Source organism: Siniperca chuatsi, linkage group LG1 (genome assembly GCF_020085105.1).
Source record: "Siniperca chuatsi isolate FFG_IHB_CAS linkage group LG1, ASM2008510v1, whole genome shotgun sequence".
NCBI lineage: Eukaryota > Metazoa > Chordata > Actinopteri > Centrarchiformes > Sinipercidae > Siniperca > Siniperca chuatsi.
Genome location: NC_058042.1, coordinates 2,115,001 through 2,134,294, shown reverse-complemented (window position 1 = coordinate 2,134,294; position 19,294 = coordinate 2,115,001). Strand labels below are relative to the sequence as shown.

General features: G+C 41.0%; 1 long non-coding RNA gene across 1 annotated transcript in view; it reads left to right on the top strand.

Annotated features, from left to right (window-relative positions):
- The window catches only part of LOC122873310, a 103,391-nt gene that overhangs the window by 43,121 nt on the left and 40,976 nt on the right, over window positions 1–19,294 (top strand). Inside the window, exon 3 of the long non-coding RNA XR_006377395.1 lies at window positions 3,296–3,409. This is a non-coding gene — a long non-coding RNA (uncharacterized LOC122873310). The remainder of the gene's footprint in view (window positions 1–3,295; window positions 3,410–19,294) is intronic.

Below are 19,294 nucleotides of genomic sequence, written 5' to 3'. Positions count from 1 at the left end.
CTGACAGCTTCAAAACCCTTTTCAACCCAAATGTAAAGCCACTGGTTTTATTGTGAAAACTCTTTCTTCCATCAGTTACCTATGATGGACAGATGGCAGAGGGGCGACGGTAAACCAGTTGTGGAAGAAGTACTCAGATCTTACTTAAGTAAAAGTAGCAACAGTGTAGAAATACTATTACCAGTAGTCCTGCATTCAAATTCTTACCTAAGAAGTAAAGTACAAAATTATTAGCATCTAAATATACTTAAAGTCCAAATAACTGGAAGTGTTCTTGCGTCGCTAATTCTGTGGAGGATGTTTTGGGAGCTGACTTTTTAGATTAGATTCAACTTTGTCATTACACATGTGCAACGAAATGCAGCTCAGGTCCAACCAGAAGTGCAATAAGCACGTGCAGGATATAAAGTGTGTGCATAAATGCAGGATAGAGCAGCATAATGAAAATATTTTAGTGGTACTATGGACATTATATACAGATGGCATTACTATAAACAGAAGTGTACTGATGGATCTGTACAGTAATGAGTTGGACTGGGCAGAACAGCAGTGCAGTGAATATAAAGTAGTGCAGTTTGTGGAATTAGTGAACAGTGCAGTAGATGAATTATTGCAGTATTCACTGCAGAGTACTGGAGTGCAGATGATGCAGTATATGTATAAATAAATAGTCCGGCAGTGCAAATGAACATGTGGTACATGTAGCAAAAACAATATGTTAGCATTTAAAGTTAAGATGTGAGGGGACAGAGGAGTCAGCGGGGGGCAGAGTTCAGCAGGAAGCAGCTCTGGGGGGGAAAGCTGTTTCTCAGTCTGCTGGTCCTGGTCCGGAGGCACCTGAGGAGAGAAACCAGTCTCTGAGCGGGGTGAGAGGAGTCCTTACGAAAGCAAACAGAGGCAGTGTGGTGTGTGGAATTAGATTGGATTTCATTGTAAACATACTTACATACCTTGAGTATGCTCTTGTCTCAAGTGCAAATGCAGCGTACTGCGTCCTCCCGTTCTGGAGAGTTTGAACTCCCAAATTCAACTTGTTGAGTTAAAACTCTCAAGAACGTTCACACTGAGCTCCAGATTGTGTTGATCATGAGAAGCAATTTCATCATGTTACAAAGTTCAAGTAGCAAATCCACCTCAACATAAGAGATTTCTTGTTCTCCGAACCTATTTAAACCTTTCCCACCTAAAAGTAAAGAACTGATAAATATGTATCTACGTGTATCTACCAGTGTGCTTTTGCAAACTCAGTTACATGGGATTGAGATAGTGAAACACGTTACATGTGTCACAGCTCCACATTTCAACATTTCTCACCAGCTGCCACTTTCACTGCTGCCGTCACACTGCCAGTGTTTGACTGCTGAGCAGTCAGAAATTCTGCTGTTAAAAAGACGATGAGGCTGCACTTTACTGTTAATTCTGCATCAGTGAATGAATGAATTTTTAAATTTTTCATTTCGTGCCACATCAGTGGCTCATCTCTAGTCAGATTATATGAGCTGTTATATTATTAACATAAAAAGGAGCATTAGGGAAAGACTCGGCGGATTCTGTGGACACTGCCAGGCTCTAACTTCTCTGAATCCCCGCACTCACAGAAAGCATCATAAACAAGCGTCAACAAACACACCTGTTGGTGTCAGTGGCTGCAGGCGTCACACACACACACACAGCACGGTTTGCTTTCAGATGTACGATGAAAAGCAGGGATCTGTGAGGTGGGTTTAGTCAGTAATCCTGTTTTTGACACTTTAAACCTCCTATGTGCACATGTGGGCTAATGGCGTCATAGACCACACATCAAAAAGATGTGAGGCCATTGATGCTTCCCATCTGTCCTCGGCTTCATTTTCATCTACACACAAAAGTCATTTCAATTCTTATTAAAGTTATAATCCTATCCCCCTTTTTGAAACCATTTACAGATGGCAATTTTTCAGTGGCAGCCATTTACATTCTGTAATTGCTTCTGTATAGAAGATTTCACTTTTACTGCTGGAGTCTGCCGTTCCCATATGGGATTCAATTTGCCTTCCCACACACAAGGGACATGATGCAGAGGCCAGGGCATGTGTGCATTTCACTTAATGTGGAGGGCAACATTGGATCAACACTTGATTGCACACTGGCCAAACACACACACACACTGGTATCTGTAATTCTATTATTTATTCCATCTAGCCGGCAAAATAGATTTGTTCGTCTAGGTGTGTTGTAAGGCTGCTTCAAGGCTCATCCACTGTTTGGGAAACAGTCCTGGATGCTTCCCAAAGCAAAACAGCTGTGCTCAGAGGAGGGGAAGGTAACCAGACCAAACCAACCAGTTAGGTCGAATCTCTTGTAAAACCGAAACATGGTGTTAGAAAACACTTCCAATATAACAATCAATCAATCAATTTTACCTTTCTGACACTTGTCCAAATTTGTTTTCAAATGTGGAATGAGCCCCGAGTGGCCGATGCAGGATTTAAAAAACGAACTCCACTACGACTGCGGTTCTCACCAAATATAGTTGCAGGGAGTGTTTTCTGCTCTCCGGCCTCAGGGGGCAGTAAGGAGCCCGTTACGACTTGGCGCACCAGAATGAGGCGAAGAAGACGCCACTTGAAAATGTACTTGGACTTGGATTATTCACACTGTTAATGGAAGAACTACACATACAGTACATTTAGCACACACAGATTTGAACTGATTCATTAATACATGTCTTTTAAATGTATTGACCTCAAAGGTCCCCCGTGGAGATTTTGACCTCTAGTAGACTGCATTGGGATTGGGATCCCGCGGGACCCAATGCAAATCTTGCTGGAGCGGGCGGTTTAAACTTTGCTGCGGCTGGTGTGGAACACACATGGCGGGAGCAGGATTAAGAAAACAGTCCATATTGATAATTCACTATGCACTCCCAGTTTTAAGTCTAGAAATATTTTACAGTATTCGAATTTAAAAACTAGTGTTATTAATATCACTTTTTATTCTTTACCCTCATTCCAATACTTGCAGTTAACTCACAAAATGAACCAGAAGGCTGTAAAGTTTATCAGGTGTGGCCTCTTTCCTCTGTAACTATCTCCTTTTATATTGGATTAACGAAGCATCCTTAACTAACAGAAGAGTGAGAGAACATGGCAACAGATTTACTGTATGTACATTGAGAGTACCGCAGTAAAAAGTTCCTTTTAAAGCAGTAAAACACACTTCAGCTGTTACAGATCATAGGAAAACTTTCTATCTGTGTATCTTTATGTAAATGTTTGTGTGTTGACTTCTCGCTGTCCTGCTGTCTCTTGCACAGGTCTGAACGCCGAGTCTGGACCCAAGACGGAGGACATTTATTTCACCGTTTATCCGTCAGTCCAACCTGTCAGCCCCTCTGTGCCGAGGTCTGACAAAACACCGTCTCAGGCAGGTATGTTGACTTTCTTTTTCCTCGAGGGGTTTCAGTTGTTTTGACAAGAATGATAAATGATGATGCTCTTCTGTCAGACTCAAATAGCAGCACACATTTGCACAAATTTTCAACACAAACACACACACTGAAGGTGACATTGCTGACAAAATAAGATGTGCTCAGGAAGGCATACATCACTCAGGTAAACTGACTGGATTGGTCCTTTTCCACTTGCTGACAACTGTATTCCAGTATACTCTGTTCTACTCCAACTTGTCCTCCCTTGTTTGTTAATTCTTATCATTAATAACAAAATGACAGATGTGTCAGGAATTAAAATAATCTAGTGATTTTAATTTCATGTATTGAGACATGCTGGAAGATGACTGTTCATGCATCAGGGATACTGTGATGTTAGAGCTCTCCACAGGTCTGAAAACTTGTTCTCCAACCCAAAAAGGAAATGTGATGATCTTAACTGAACCCAACACAGACCTGTCCATTTGACGTCCAAACCTGAACGTTTGTTGATTTGTTTGTTTTAAGGAGCATGGAGCATCTGCCCTGATCTGGAGAAGTTGGCTCTTTTTTTTGCAGTTTTGACCACCATTCCTATCAGCTATGAGAGCAGTTTTACTCACCAACCTTATTGCTGTAATATGGATCCACAGTGACATCGATAACAGTCGAACTAGAAGAGTGCACTCAGTAAAGTGCAGATGTCCGCCAGGCCTGGTATCAAATGTTGTATGAATACGACAACGCCTTTTTTGCTTTTCGCGTGTCATTTCACGCCATTTAGTCTCTACTGACTTATATTGTGCAGAGACAGCGTGCCATTTTACTCATGAATGTAATAGAGAAAATAATGCCAGGTGACGTAGTATAAAGAGCGACAACGTTCGCATAGGGACGAGGTGGCAAAGTAGTTAAATTACCTTAATGTTGTGATTAATTATTTTCAACTGCCCTCTTTGAGCAGATACAAAACGTCTAATTTGCCGTAGTTTGCCAAAATCATGAGCTACATCAAATGCATAACCTGAGTCAATCCATTCAGCAGCCTGAGCTGAGTGATGAAGTAAATGAGCCTCTAAAACCCAGTCTGGTAGTTCACCCACAGAGTAGCCATACTGATAAACAGAGTCACTAGGTTTACAACAAGAGCCATCAACAAAAATCACTCTGCCGTCTTCAAAAGGAGTGGCAGACAAATCACTTCTGCAAGCTGAGTTTGAAACAATTTCACGCATGCACTCATGAGGAGCAGGCACATCCTATTTGTGTTATGATGAATCTGAGTGTAGCAGTTTGTATAACAACCGTGCTGGATTAGATGTGGAGGAGGTGGAGATAGTCAGGCCTGCAGTAGCAGTCAATGTATTTTAATAACCACTTGTTCTTTGAGCAGTCGTGTGCTGTGAAGTTACGTTGTTCAAAATGGCGGTAACCTAATGTGTTGTGTGTAGAATAAGAGGATGTGAAAGTACCAATTTCTCAGCACCATCGTTGCACATGCAGCAACAGCGCCCGACTTCACTCTGGTACCAATCCCAAGTGCTCAGGGACAAAAGGAGCAGCAAGACCGGGGTGAACATCGGTTCAGCTTTTGCTTGTTGGAGCAAGCAGGCATGCCCTGCACCACAACAGCAAGTGTCCTAGACAGATATGCAGTAGGTGTGTCTAGTACATGTCTGTGGCGACAATCTGAGAGGGTTGTCTATCAACTGGCCAGTATTTCTCTGGAATTAGAGTTGAGACCTTGGTTTGTAGGCTGGCATGCTGTTCTGTTGTCAAGTTTGAAGCTGACGTTTTGTTTGATTCAGTGTCTGCATCAGTTGCGAATACAGAATTTGCTGTTGGAACATCAATAGAGAATCCCTTCTTTGTGAATGTCAATGAGCACCCAGGCTTAAACAGCAAATCTCCTTCCAGCAAGTTCACAGGTGAGTGAGTGAGGAATGATCACAAATCTATGATTAAATCTGATCTGTGGATCATCACAGGGTATTACAGATAAAGAGTCTTTGGGCATACAATAGGAACCCCATTAATTCCCACAGATTTGATAATTGCAGCTGAAACTGGTCCATTGTAGTTGTTCATAGATATGGATGAGCCTGTTGCTCCTGTATCATATCATATGTATAACAGAAGGAAACTCTATACCATTCATGGCAAGAGTGATCATTGGAAGGGTTTTAAAAGCACCAGGTAACTTTAAATGTGCAGGGGCTCCTGTCTGTGGGCATCACTGTTTACGCAGTGAATTCCATGTCATGGGACACTGCTGTGTGTCGTCCTCCTCTGCTTGTGGTGCTATGGGCTGCACCCAGAGGTGGGTAGAGTAGCCAAAAACTGTACTCAAGTAAAAGTACTGTTACTTTGCAAAAACAAGTACTCAAGTAGAAGTAAAAGTAGTCATCAAAATAACTACTTGAGTTAGAGTACAAAAGTATTTACTGAAAAAATGACTTGAGTAGTGAGTAACTCAAGGAAGAAAAATAAATAAATAAAAAACACCGGCACACTCCCCAAGTCTTTTATTTGATACAGATATGACTGGAATTATTTCAACCACAGATAGTCTTGCTCAGGTAAAGGTAAAGAAGTGAACATACACCTGAAATTTATTTGTGATGAGATGACTTGTCATCATCTCCTGATTAGATAACCTGCCACATACACACTGGGAATATTGTCCTGGTGTATATCTCTCAAGTGTGATCACAAAATATTACATTAATATTATGCTCTATATCACCAATAAGTAAAGATTTTTTAAATTATGTTATTTGCTTGTTGTCGCCTATGTTATATGATGATTTGGAAAATAAATAAGCACATCGTCTGCATGTGTATAATAGACAGTCTGTTATGTCAAAAAGTAAATATAAGGATTCTTGGAGTAACTGTAACTTGTTACTACCCACCTCTGGCTCCACCCCCCACTTTTAACGGTTTTTAATCAAATCTTCTTCAGTCAATTCAGGCACCATTTTGAGAATAATGAACCTGTAGTCTTTGCCATTGTACTGATGATACTGAGTGGATTGTTTAACATATGAGACAAAAGCAGCAGGATTTTCACGAGGATCTGGTACATCTTTACAAACAGCCAGTAAATCAGTCAAGCACGACTGCTTGGTCACAGCATTTTCTCCAATGATCATAAAGGGGTGTGAATGTACTAAATCTTCATCCTCACTCCCCTGTTCCTCCTTTTCTGTTTCTTGGTTTGCCCTTTTTCATTCCTCTAGCTGCGTTTGCAATTTGTCTAACTCTTCTCGTCTTTTCTTCTTCGACCTTTAATCCATTCTTTTCTAAGTCAGCAAACTTACTCTGTCTGCCTTCTTTTTCCTTATCCCTCCTGCTCAACCTTGTGTTGTGTGTGTGTGTCCGGAGATACCTTCGCCTAAGTCATTATTCAAATCTGGGTACAGTCTATGTGCGACAGTGATATCCTCTTCATCGACACCCTTTCCTTCAAAACAATTATACTTGGACAGGGGAAACACTCTTCCTTTAAATCCCAATCACATCCTTAACACCACAGAATCCTGGAGAGAGGCAAATCACTCACAATCATTTTAAAGTGACTTACCTCAGTCCAGGATCCCACTTCTGACACCACGGTGATCTGTTACTTCAGCATCTCTCTGGCTTGACCCCTGAGAGTTGACTTCTGGAAGTAACAAGCACTCGGAAAACAAAGTTCAACAATGTTTGGAGGTTTAATGAAGCGCACAGGAAAATATGGAAACAAAGAGGTAGTCATAAGATGTCAAGGTTGGTTACAAAACAGATGGGATGAGCGGGGGATGAAAATAGCCTGTGCAAACAACAAGGTCACGTGAAACGGTTATGTTTAGGGTGTGATGAGAATGGAATGTAACTAAGAGAGATTTCACAACACTTAACATGTATTTGGAGGATCCAGAGTCTGTCCTGTACAAAGAGAAACAGTTCCAGCTTGTTTCTTTTTTCATTTAGTTTCCAGTCTAAAAACAAACATGAAGCTCGCTAGCCGTTCTGGGAACGCCATGGTGATAGTGACGATGAGTGACTGACACGTCTTTCTCTCCTCTTGTTCTTTAATAACACTTAAAACTTTTAAAACTTACTGTGGCTTTATAAGCGGAGTGTGTTTCTGTCTGTGTGACTGCTGTTATGCAGGTCAGAAGTTGTTGTAATTTCTTGTTTAGTCACTGCCAAGCCTCACTGTTCACACTGCTGCTTCAGCTTTGTTCCTGTCAACATGACAAATCACTTGGCTGATTTCAGACCAGCACTTCTCCGATGGGACACGAGTCATTTAGGTAACAAATTGGCCTGATTACTTTCCAGATTGCTGCTGAAGTGACTCTCAGTCATGTCGCGTCTGGGACGACTGTGAGCATTTTAATAACACCACCTGAGCTTTGGAAAACATCACCAGTCTTCACCTCTTCTCAGTCTTTCATCGTTCCTTCCTTCCCCTCCTCCTGTTTCCATTCAGTATCTTCTCCTCTTCATCTTACTCACTGTTTTATCTGACGCCACAAAAGGTGTTAACTGTTGTGTGCTGCCATATAGAAAATTATGAGGTTGCTTTTTTCCATCAGAATTATGACATTTAACCAAAGTGCTGAGGAATTATTTTATTATTGTAGTACTGAAATGATCACTTAATCCATTAGTCAATCTGCAATAAATTATTAACAATGGCAATTTTGAAAATGGATTAATTAATCAATAATTAAAGTAATTTATCAAGTAAAACACCAAACATTTAGTGTTAATTTTGTCAACAAAACTAAAGACAAAAACTAAAAAAGTAACCTTTGGACAGAAAAACTATGAAGACATGTATTATAATTGTCAATGGAGAAAAAAAACTAAATGATGATGTGAAAGATGGAATAATGGACAAATACACTAATTTCTCTTTAAATGCAAAGTTTTTTTTGTCAACCGTGGGCCTAAATAATAATTTAGGCTGAGAATCTAACGTCAGCTCAGGAGAATCTCCACACATTCACAGACAGATCACAAATACTGCAACCGTTTGTTGAAAAGATTTTTTCTGTGTACTGTTTATACCAGTAGCATATCTTTTAGTTTTATTACTACACCAAAAGCTGCTTCAGAAACATCCAAAATAGTTAAAAACAGCAGAGTGTCTTCAGTTTCAACAGTTTGTCAGTGTCACAGTGTCTCAGTGGCATTTCCTCAGAGCTCTTGTGTTGATCATCATGTAGCTCTGAGTAATTCTATTCAATTTTATTTATATAGCACCAATTCATAACAGAAGCTATCTCATTGCACTTTTCCTATAGAGCAGGTCTAGAGCGTACTCTTTATAATATTATTTAGAGACCCAACAAATCCCAACAAAAGTAACTGGAGCTACTTCCATCACCCCAGCCACCGTTTGTCCTGGTTGAGCCGCCTCCGCCTCTGCCTCCACCTCCACCTACCTCTGCTGGATCGCTGCCGCCGCCTCCTGACCTCCAGAGGGGTCCCGCCTTCGCTGACGGTCTCCAGAGGGGTTCCGCCCTCACCGCCGGCCTCATGAGGGCTTCTGTCTTCTCATGTGTCTTGTAGTTTTATTTCCTGTCTTTGTTTGCTTTTCCCGCCTGGATTGTTTGCCCCGCCCTGATTGGTTTCACCTGTGTCTTGTTGTCTCCCCTCACCTGAGTGAATTTAGTATGTGCTTCCCTTGTCTCTTTGTCAGATCGTCATTGTCTTTTTGTCAAGCATACCGGTCTTTGTTTCCCCAGTGTGTTGGATTTATTCTGTTTCTCTCTGACCTCACTTTTGGATTTTGGATTATTGCTTAGACTTGTTTGCTTTTGTTGGACTGCCTTCCTGATTTTTACCACTGCCTGTCTGAGTATCAGTGTAAGCCTTTTTTCTTTCATTAAAAGAGATAAAACTGCACCTACTCTGCCTGAGTGTCTTTATCCCTGCCTTCTTGGTTCCCTGGCTTGACAATTATTACAACACTGTGTTGTTTTCTCTTTGATTTATTACACATTTCATTTTGCAGTTTTAACGCCTGACACTCCGAACCAATCAGCTGCTCCTGACGGCCAGTCCAGGACTGCTGTCAACCATCTAAAACTTCCCCTAGATGTTTATTAAAGGAAACTTACTGCATTAATGTTATCCAATGTTTTTTAGCCACTCCTGTAAAAGTAAACCCAGGCAACGGTATTTTAGTGAACAGACGAGGGAATCCATCTTCTAAATGATCAGCTGATCTGCAGTGGAGAGGACAGGTAGTAATAATAATGACCAGTGAGAAGAACGACGGAGTTGTACTGTCTGCTGTACTACTGCTAAGTAGAGTAACATGGACACTGTCTACTATAAACAAGTAAACAGTGTCTTTTCCACTAACTTCGCAATAGAAGAAAACACCTTTTAACTGGTAACTGTAAACAGCAAAGATGGTGACAGCTGTAGCCTCCTCAGAATGTTTAAAATGACAGAAAACACTTCCAGTCACAGAAAAAACAGACGTGAGCTGCAGATTGTACACAATGTATACAGTATATACCACAGACAGCACTGATTTTCTAAATCTCTGTATTTCCTGTTTGGGTAAATCTCCTTGTATGGAGGAACAGGTCAGAGGTCGCTGTCTATCAGTTGTTGCCGTGGTTTCCAGCCCACGTCAGCCTGTGCATCTCTCTGAATGTGCCTACTGTTCCTGATCCATCTTGGACTATCTGTGTGGGAATGTCCTTAGAAACACAGACAAACAACAGCTGCTGCTCTGAGTCATATCTTCTGTCAAATGTATTAACACTTATTATCACTGTACACATTTATTTAAGGACTTTCAGCTCCTTAAAGAATTTATTTGTGGTGTCTAATTGGCCGTTTCTCTGTTTGCGTGTTAGTAGCTTCGGACTCTCTCTGTGTGTTCGCTGTCAGCCGAACTGGAGAATAATTTCTCATTAACCTGCTGCACAGAGCTCAGGTCAGGGAGTTCCCCTTTTGCGTTGCTCAGAGAAAATATAGAACATCTAATGAATGAATGAACATGACATGCACACCTTTTGTTCAACAAGTTAGTCTCCACAAATCAAGGCAGTTTTTCACTATAGACCCACTTCCTGCTTCAACTTTGACCTACTGTACTTACTGCAGCGAGGGATTATTACTGACATTTCAGGTGTGATGACTTTCAGTTTGACCGCCAGATAGGTTTAGATAATCTAGATTAATTGTTTGTTTGTTCAAAACCTGACTGATCGTCTGACCTCTTTTTAGTGATGTTATTGGGTTCCCAGAGCTTAGCTAATACTTTGGTGAGTACAGTGAAATGAACTAAATCAACAAAATCACAAAATAATATAATAATAATAATAAACCTTATTTGTCCTTCAAGGTTTTGATCACATTTGAATTGCACAAGTAATTAATACTAATGCTTAAATTATGCAACAAACAATTGTTTTTAGGTTCATGTGGACAATTAATTTAGCATAAATTAATGACGTCACTACATTCCCAGAAAAAACGTCTCTTCCTGCTAAACAACCTTAAATGGTTCTTCTGCACGACATGAAATATAACAATTACAGCCATCACAAATTTTGAAGCAATCCCGCCCTTTTGCCATTCAAATCAAACAGCCTTTAACTGATATTGCATTGGTTTAGTTTAGAGTAGCAGTCTGAGTCGGGTAGGCATGGTTTCCACTTCATTTGTATTTGGCACACAAAAAAGGCAAATGCTGCTTGAGCTGAAAATAAAATATGCGTACCAACAGCATCGTGAACAATACAGACCAACACACATCTTTCACATGGCTGAATCCAAATAGAAAAGGTACTATAATGTCTCTGTCAACACTTAAAAGCTGTGAAAATATAAAATTAAAGTTCACCACACCACCTTCGTCACCTGCTGCTGTTTGATTATCAGCTGATAGAGGTTCAGTGTCATACCTGCATACCTTATGTGCCGCCTGCACTCGGTTTAACCGGGTTTCCCTGCTCTTGCTGCTATGTAATGCAGCCAGTGATTCCCCACTGTTACACTCCACCCCAAAAGCCTATTTAGACATAAATTACATCATCTTAAGGGAATAGTCATTATTTCATGGTATATTTAAAACCCTGTGGGGAAAAATGAGCTTTCTAAATCTGACCTCAAATACCTCAAATATTTACACTTAGATGATGAAAAGGTGTAAATGCATCAGTTTCTTCAAGACACATACACAGTGTTTACTCCTCCCAACTAAGTGGAAGCAGTTACTCACAGAGTATGTACCAAACAGCTTCAGGTGCATCACCACGTCTCTCTGGACTGGAGTAGGACTGACCCTTCTTTGCTTGTAGCAGAAAACAGAGACAGATTGCAATCAGGTTTGTGATGCATATAGGTGGCTAAGTGTAAATGAAAGTGTCTTACATTTTAGACAGTGCTGTAGGATTGTAGCTAAGCTAACAAGGAAGGTAATGTTACCTAGCACAGCATTTCGAATTATGCATCGATCCAAATAATCCCACTATGCTAGCAAACTTGTGTTTTTAGGTCTTCGTGGCTATAAAGCCCTTCGCAAACATTGTACGGACAAATACCATGATATAAAGCGAACAACGACACAGCAAGTAATGTAACACAAACATTAGCAAACAGGACAGAACAATACTGACCTATTGGTTCTGTGAAACATAGCAACAGTAATGTTACCCACCTGTCAAGCAGAACCGGAGCAACCTCAGCATCCGTCTTCATGCCTTTCAACTCTCGGAGGTGTCTCCACCGTTGGAAAGACGCATGTTAACGCTCGCTTCGCCCTTGCCTGATCATAAAACTTCTTTCTCAGTTTTTGTTAAATTGACCTTCTCCACTTTGGCTGTTTCTCGGCCATCTCTCCTTCTTGATAATGCGTTTACACTGATGTGCCAGATTTACCGTCCCACTGCCCTTTGTCCCGTGTGCGAGAACGAACGCCACCAGTTGCAGATTGGCTGGAATAGTGTTGTGTGGCTCGGTCCGAGCCACTTTGTTTGTTACCCAGGAGATATTCGCTGAAAGTGAAAAGTGGAAATGGGGTCCTATAGTTAAAGTTTGGCTAGGTTTGAGCAACTAAAACGACTTGGTTAAGCTGGAAGTAAAGGGGATGCACAGCTTGTCCAAGTCACACACTTTGTTGCCACATCCACCCACCCACCATCAAACATCAGAGGTTTTGCATTGTTTTAACGCTACGTCCAAAAGTCATAAAACCAACCAGAAAAGGTTTTTGTCAGCTAAATGTAAAGATAGGTTGTTGCGGCATTTAAACAAATGACCAATGCTGATGCATTTCTGGTGAGGACAGTCTCATTCTTGTACTTACAATCTTCCTGAACTATTTTGGGTGAAAGCCTATAAATGTCTAAAGTAATCAAGTTTGTTGTGATCCACACTTGTCAGATGATGTTCTGTGCTCGAGGGGAAACAGTCATTGGGCAGCAGAGCAGTTTATTGTGTATGCAGGGCTTTACTTTGTTTTAAATGCACACCAAAATCCACTCTACTTCTACTACATTCAGTCAGTGGTGTTTACAGTAAGTCATTAACACATTTTCAATGGCGTTGTATGAATTTATAATGACTAGGGACATGAGTTAATCCTGTCTGTGTTTTTTAGCTGTGTGTGTACTGTATGTGTGGGCTTCTGTGTGGTTGGCGTATGTATAAATGTCATATTTAACCGCTTATGTTGCTGCATTAATTAGGTTTGTCCTGTGCTGCTGTATCTGTGTGAGGCTGTTACCGACCTCGCAGGGCCGAGCATTAGCGACACCAGGCTCCATCATCAGCCAACACACTTAAAGCTCAATTTGTTCTCATTATAATCAGCAGAAAACACAGTCTAAACTCATTTTTGTGGAGAGCGTACAGCCAATGCTCTTTGCTGACCCTGGTATTTTCTGTGCTGGGGGTGGCGAGGCGATACACTGCGCCGAGCCGTGATTAAAAATGCATCTTGAAATGTGACAAAGCCATCTAAAACCTGCCTGCCATTCAGTAGATACAGTACTCTGTCTCCCCAAGCTGCTCAAACTGGCAACCAGGAGCTGGAGGACAAGCCAAGATTTCCTCAGCTGGCTCATACGAATACACATTTGTCTCATCAAGCCCTTGTCTCAGTCTCCAACCTGTCAGAAATGTTCTTTATATCTACACTGTTCAGCTGCAGCAAAAGTCCCAATAAGTTAGTGTGCATTGTGGGACAGCCTGACTCATTCCTGTTTCTGGTGGATTTTGGTTTGGTGGTGTCACACAGTGTCTGCAGCACACACACACACACACACACACACACACACACACACACACACACACACACACACACACACACACGCGCATATTGCTCAGGAAGGTAGCCGTAGGCTGTGGCGTGCTGTAGATCTGCTTGTATTTTAAAAAGAGCAAATATAGGACCACAAGAAGTCAGGACTGTTTACTCATCTTGTCATCTTCAGCGCAGAGACGTAGGAGGCCGCTGAAAGATTTCTTATTGAAGTATTGTCTTTAACCCAGATACATCTCGACTGACTCTCATTTCACAAGCTGCTAACAGGAAAGAAGAGATGAAGAGACGGTTTTTTTGTTTGTAGTTCTCTGTTAGGAGAGAATATGATGTTTCTTGTGCACAAGTGGCAACTCTAAAGTGGAAGCTTTAGAGGAAACATTAGTGAAAACAGTAGGTTTTATCTTCTTGTGACTATGAATGTTTGCAGCAATTTATTTATTATTATTAAAACATTTGTAGTCTTAGTTTTGAAAATGTGGTGTACATAATTGACAATTTTATCTCATGGTGGCACTACAGGGAAGTAGAGTGTCCAACAAAGAGACGATTCGTCCTCAAGGGGAGCATAAATATTCACAGAAAATTTCAGTTTTGATAAAGTTTTAGCTTCCACGATATAAACGGTAGAATTACACTGTTCATGTGGAATGTGCACTTGCACGTATTTGATTGGCCAACAGTGCGTTGCCTGATGACGCTGCGTTGCATTGCGGCAAAACTTGAGCCAGACTTAACTTAACTTGCCATCTGCGTTGACATAGTCTCCCATAGTCTTTTTTATTTATTTATTTATTTTTTGCATTCCAGTGATACAGCTTCTTTCTAGAGCTGCCATCTTCTCGTACCAACATTCATCAGTGAGGACAGGGACAAATCCATCAGAGGAAACACAGAGACCATTCTCTGCCCCCTCAGTAGGGGCAGTAAAGTTCAGGCCCCGTCGGCCCCGTCGGCCCTGGAGACTGGAGAGAAATGCGGGGAATCAATAATTTAAAGTAGACGTGGCTGCTTGAGAGAAAGTTCTTCCACCAAATACACTAAATCACAGCCCTTCATCTCGCAGTCACTCCTGGATCCATCCAGCATCATAAAATGATGATGTACTATATCCTGTATGTTGTCCAGAGGGGATTCAGCTTTCAGCCGGCGGACTTTCATCACTGCAGTGCGACCGTCTCTGCCAGGAACGCCTCGCTCAGTTTGGATTTCAGTGATGGTTTCAGAAATCTTTCCAGCCCTCAGACTCTAAGAGATTATACTCTTACAGGGGATCATCACTCAAATTAAAAATTAATATTGTTCCAGTGTTGGATGTCAGTGCACTGAATATTGATGAATATGAACAACTCTCCCTGAGCCAGAAGCCAGATCAGACTCAAACCTGGATCGAGTTAACAGTAAACACATGCTTTAAGGCTGATGAAAATCTTTAGGAAGTAATTGATAGTGGAATTACTATTATTATTTTTGTTATTACAAAGCAATGCATTCGTAATTATTCGTTCTTCATTCTTTGCGTTAAAGTAGGGCAAATAACAAACCAGTTTTTAGCTTGAAAATGCATTTTATTGTTTTTGCATAAGTCTGTTTTCCTTTTAATTTATCTCAATTACATGGAACGATGAACAGTGAGTGAATTGTTCCGTTACAAACATTTCCAATCTCCCTTGTTCTGGGTCTTCTCTGAAAAAGGTTTACAGTCATTTCACATTCAAATTATACACAATTAAAAGCGTCATTTTGGAAATAAGGTTTCCTGTTTGTACACTTTAGTTATCAAGGCTCTTAACTGTCAGCTTCCAGGATCGTCTCTCTTCCTTTCCGTGCTTGTTTGCTCCCTTTCCCTCCCTCATACTGTTGTTTGCAAACATTGTTAGCTTCAATTTTCACATGGCACATCTGGAAGTTAAGGTGTTTCTTACTTCTTACTATATATATATATATATATTCAAGCTGTATTTTTTTGTGAAATCCACAGGTTTGTTGTGAGCAGTTTCATGTAGGAAGTATCTGTAAAAAGAAAATAGTTCCTAAATGAAACTGCTCACAACAAAGTCTGTGGATTTTCTTGAGGAACTGGGTCATGCTTTCTGGAAAGAGACATTGAGATACACTGTTGAGTTTTTCAAATGTAATTTTTTTGGTGCTTTCAAAGCACCACAAGCCGAGTGCCATAGAGCCCCATTATATATATATAAAAAAAAAAGCAGACATCTCTACGATATCTCCAAAACTCAGCAACTCGCACCAAAACACTCCAGATGGATGGGGAAGTGGAAAAATATGTATTTTTGATTTTGGGGTGAACTGTCCCTTTAATGTTTGTTGACCAGTTGAGCTGATGTGCTGAACATTATGGATGGTTTTATGCATGGTTTGGTTGTCCAAAACTGTAGAGTGGCGTTTTACCAAGCTCACACATTGTGTCCTGGTCATATACATTTCCTGCTGCAGTTGCTGATTACTTTGCACTAACACACTGAGGCGACCAGCACACAACTGTAAGATGACGAGCAGTTTCAGAACAACGTTTTGAAATGTTTTTGACAGATGCAGAGTTAGTAATCTGAGATGCCTTTGTATCTCTCTTTCTTCCTTTTGAAGGACGTTTTCGTTTTTCAGCTCAGACATTTCAAAATGACAGTTATTGTATCTGTTCTGCTGCCTCTGGGTTTTCAGTCACCATCAGCATTCAGGTTTTCTGTTCTTTCTCCTTTTAAAATATCGCTCATGCTTTCGATTGTTAAAAAAACAACAACATGTTTTTGCCAACTTCAATTATCCTGCCTGCATGCTCATTATCGGCAGCATGCTGTCTCATCTGTTAGGTTTCTCACATTTCCCTGTTAATAGGACACTGCATGTCTCACCTGTGTTTTAATTAACACTTTGTATTTTCATTAGGACTCGCTGGACACAGACATCATAACGTGCTGGATCTGAATTCTGGATGTTGCAGTCACCTTGTATCAGCGATGATGCAGGAAACTCCATGTAAACTCTATTTTTTATAAACTATCCTGTTTCTTTATTGGAGAAACTGTTGCACGTTGCACAAGTTCCTGTATTAAGCCGTCTGACTTTAAAGAAACAACCCTATAGTTATCCAAACAGCAATAAAGGGAGCTTATTAATAAACAGTCACAGTCATGTTTTGAGACAGTCGATGGAGCTTTGTTCTTTCTCATTGGGCATACAGTGTTTTCTTTCCTTGTGTGCACCCGTTTGGTATTTAGCGGCTGTGATGACTCACTGTGAACTGGGCTGAGCCGTGGCGCGAGGAGATGTTATTTCAGTGTTTGACCTGCTCAGACCTGCGCATGACAAGCTATTTTCATCTCTTTAATGGCCGGTGCAGCCTTCATGTTCAGAAGAGTGCTGACTCTTTTCATGGATGATAAGCTGTAGAGCAGGAAAAAAAAAAATGTCATTCGAATTGTGGCTGTGGTTTAAATAATAGACATCTGTTAAGAACAGGCGAGGTTTGACCCTTCCACCCTTTTGGAGCCAAACTGAATGTACGGTTCACTGTCACTTCTTTTTGGCTCTTTACCTAAAACCACTGAAAGTTTTCCTAAACTGAGCAGATGTTTGGTTTCACAAATATAGTTGAAATCAGACTGGTATGTTGAGCTAGGCCAGCCTCACCAGATGTCCAGATAATAAAAAAAACAAACAGTACTGTGTTAAAAAGGTTCAGGGTGTGGACGTATTGTTTCAGGTACGGATGAGACAATGTTGACAAGCATCTTTTATCTACTCCCCAAATACCCTGTTGGACCAAGTGTCTGTAGGTGCCCTTTTTATTATGGCTGTTTAGTAATTGCTGAGTTGTAGATTGTTGCCAATGTACCAGACATTAGCTGTAAGCTAGCTAACAACGGAGGCGCCGGCCGTGTCTGTGGGAGCTCAGCCTCTGTCTGAACTCAGAACTCAAGTTCTTGCAACCCTTTACCGCCAGTTTCTCTCCTTTTTTCCTTTGTTGCTGTACGTTTATGAAGCAGATTCATTAAACCTCAGGATGAGTGCAAATTTTTCTCTCAAGTTGAAACATTTTCAACTTTCACGTTGCGTCTTTTCAGCTCGCTATGAGACAGGATTTTATAACTTTGGAAAGTTATCACAGTGACAATCATTTTAATTCTCCATGATTGATGTTCACAAGGTAAACAGTAGAAATACAGTGTTTACGTAACATAAGTAATCTACCAGAAAGGTGCGCTTGCATGCACAGTATTTGGCCAAGGCAATGCAACACGTTCCACTTGTTTGCGTTTTTCCAACCTTGCGGGTTTTTTTTGCCGGAGCCCTTTTTGTTGGCACCCCCACTGCGCCGACAGAGTGGTTTCATTGAAATGAATGAGGAGGCTGCGTTTTTTCATGCAGTACTAATGTCGGTCTGACTATGGCATCAAGTGATGCACACAATGTCTGACACTTCGAGAGAGCCTGGTGGCAAAATGTATAGGTTTAAAAATTGTCTTTATTTTATCTGTTTAACGCACATCAGACCCTTTTTTAATCTCCCAATTGTGAATGCTGATTTCCCTGTGAACCGAGTCCTTGTCTCTGCTAACTCTCCTGTTGTCCTGCGAAAGCTTTTCTTCACCTACCAGTGATTACTTTTACCTGGAGTGTGTAACGTGTGGGATGCTCAATAGAGTAATAGAGCACAGCTACTGATCTTTGGGTACGCTTGACTATTCTAACACTGCAGACCAGTTTAACCAATCCCTTAGCTTGTGTCGCTCGCCCACAGCAACATGATAAGCAAACCGATATCTTCTTTCAAACTAATGTAACATCATCTACACTTAGCGGTTTATTTAGGGTGCTGTACATTCTCTGGTGGTGACTCTGCACCTTCTGCATGAGGGAGGAGTGCTTCCTGAGAACTATCAGTTTGAATCAGTTGCCTTTCATTCCCCTGTTTTACTGGATTTTAAGATTCAAATCCCTGTGATTGTTTCAAACCAGACTGTAACCAGCCTCTGCAGAGCCTGTGCTCAAACATTTTTCCATTTCTCATTGACTCTGCAGTCAGTGTTATCTGATCCTTTATCTTAATTTTTTTGGGACACGTGGTTTCCCATGAACAGGACATGGCAGGGTCCCAACTTGGCATCAAAGCTCATTTTCTCTGACAGAGTTGTTCTAAAGGGGGGCAACGACGGGCTAATTGGAGCTGTGCTATTTTCAGCTAAGGCAGCTAGTGCTAGTTTTGGCCTTTCATCAGAAGCATGATCTAATGTCAGCTGATGACAGAGTCTGTAAGTGTCTTCATGCAGAGGGGCCATAAAGCTCAGAAAGGCAGGTGAGTGGGCAGACCCTGTTTTTAGAAGTGCTGGATCCTGTGAGGCCTCGGCTGGGTCGGGAGCTCTGCTGCCACGATGCAGATGGAAGACCTCAGTAATATAACAGATATTTTAAAGTTCAGGTCTGTGTTGGGCAAGTTCCTTAGATAATGTAATCAGTTACTCGTTATTTTTTCAAGTAATTACTTTTGTTCACTAATTACTCAACAGTAGCAGTAGCATTACTCAATACATTTACTTTTTCACTCAGTCCAGCTCCATTAAATGTACCTTTTACCAAAT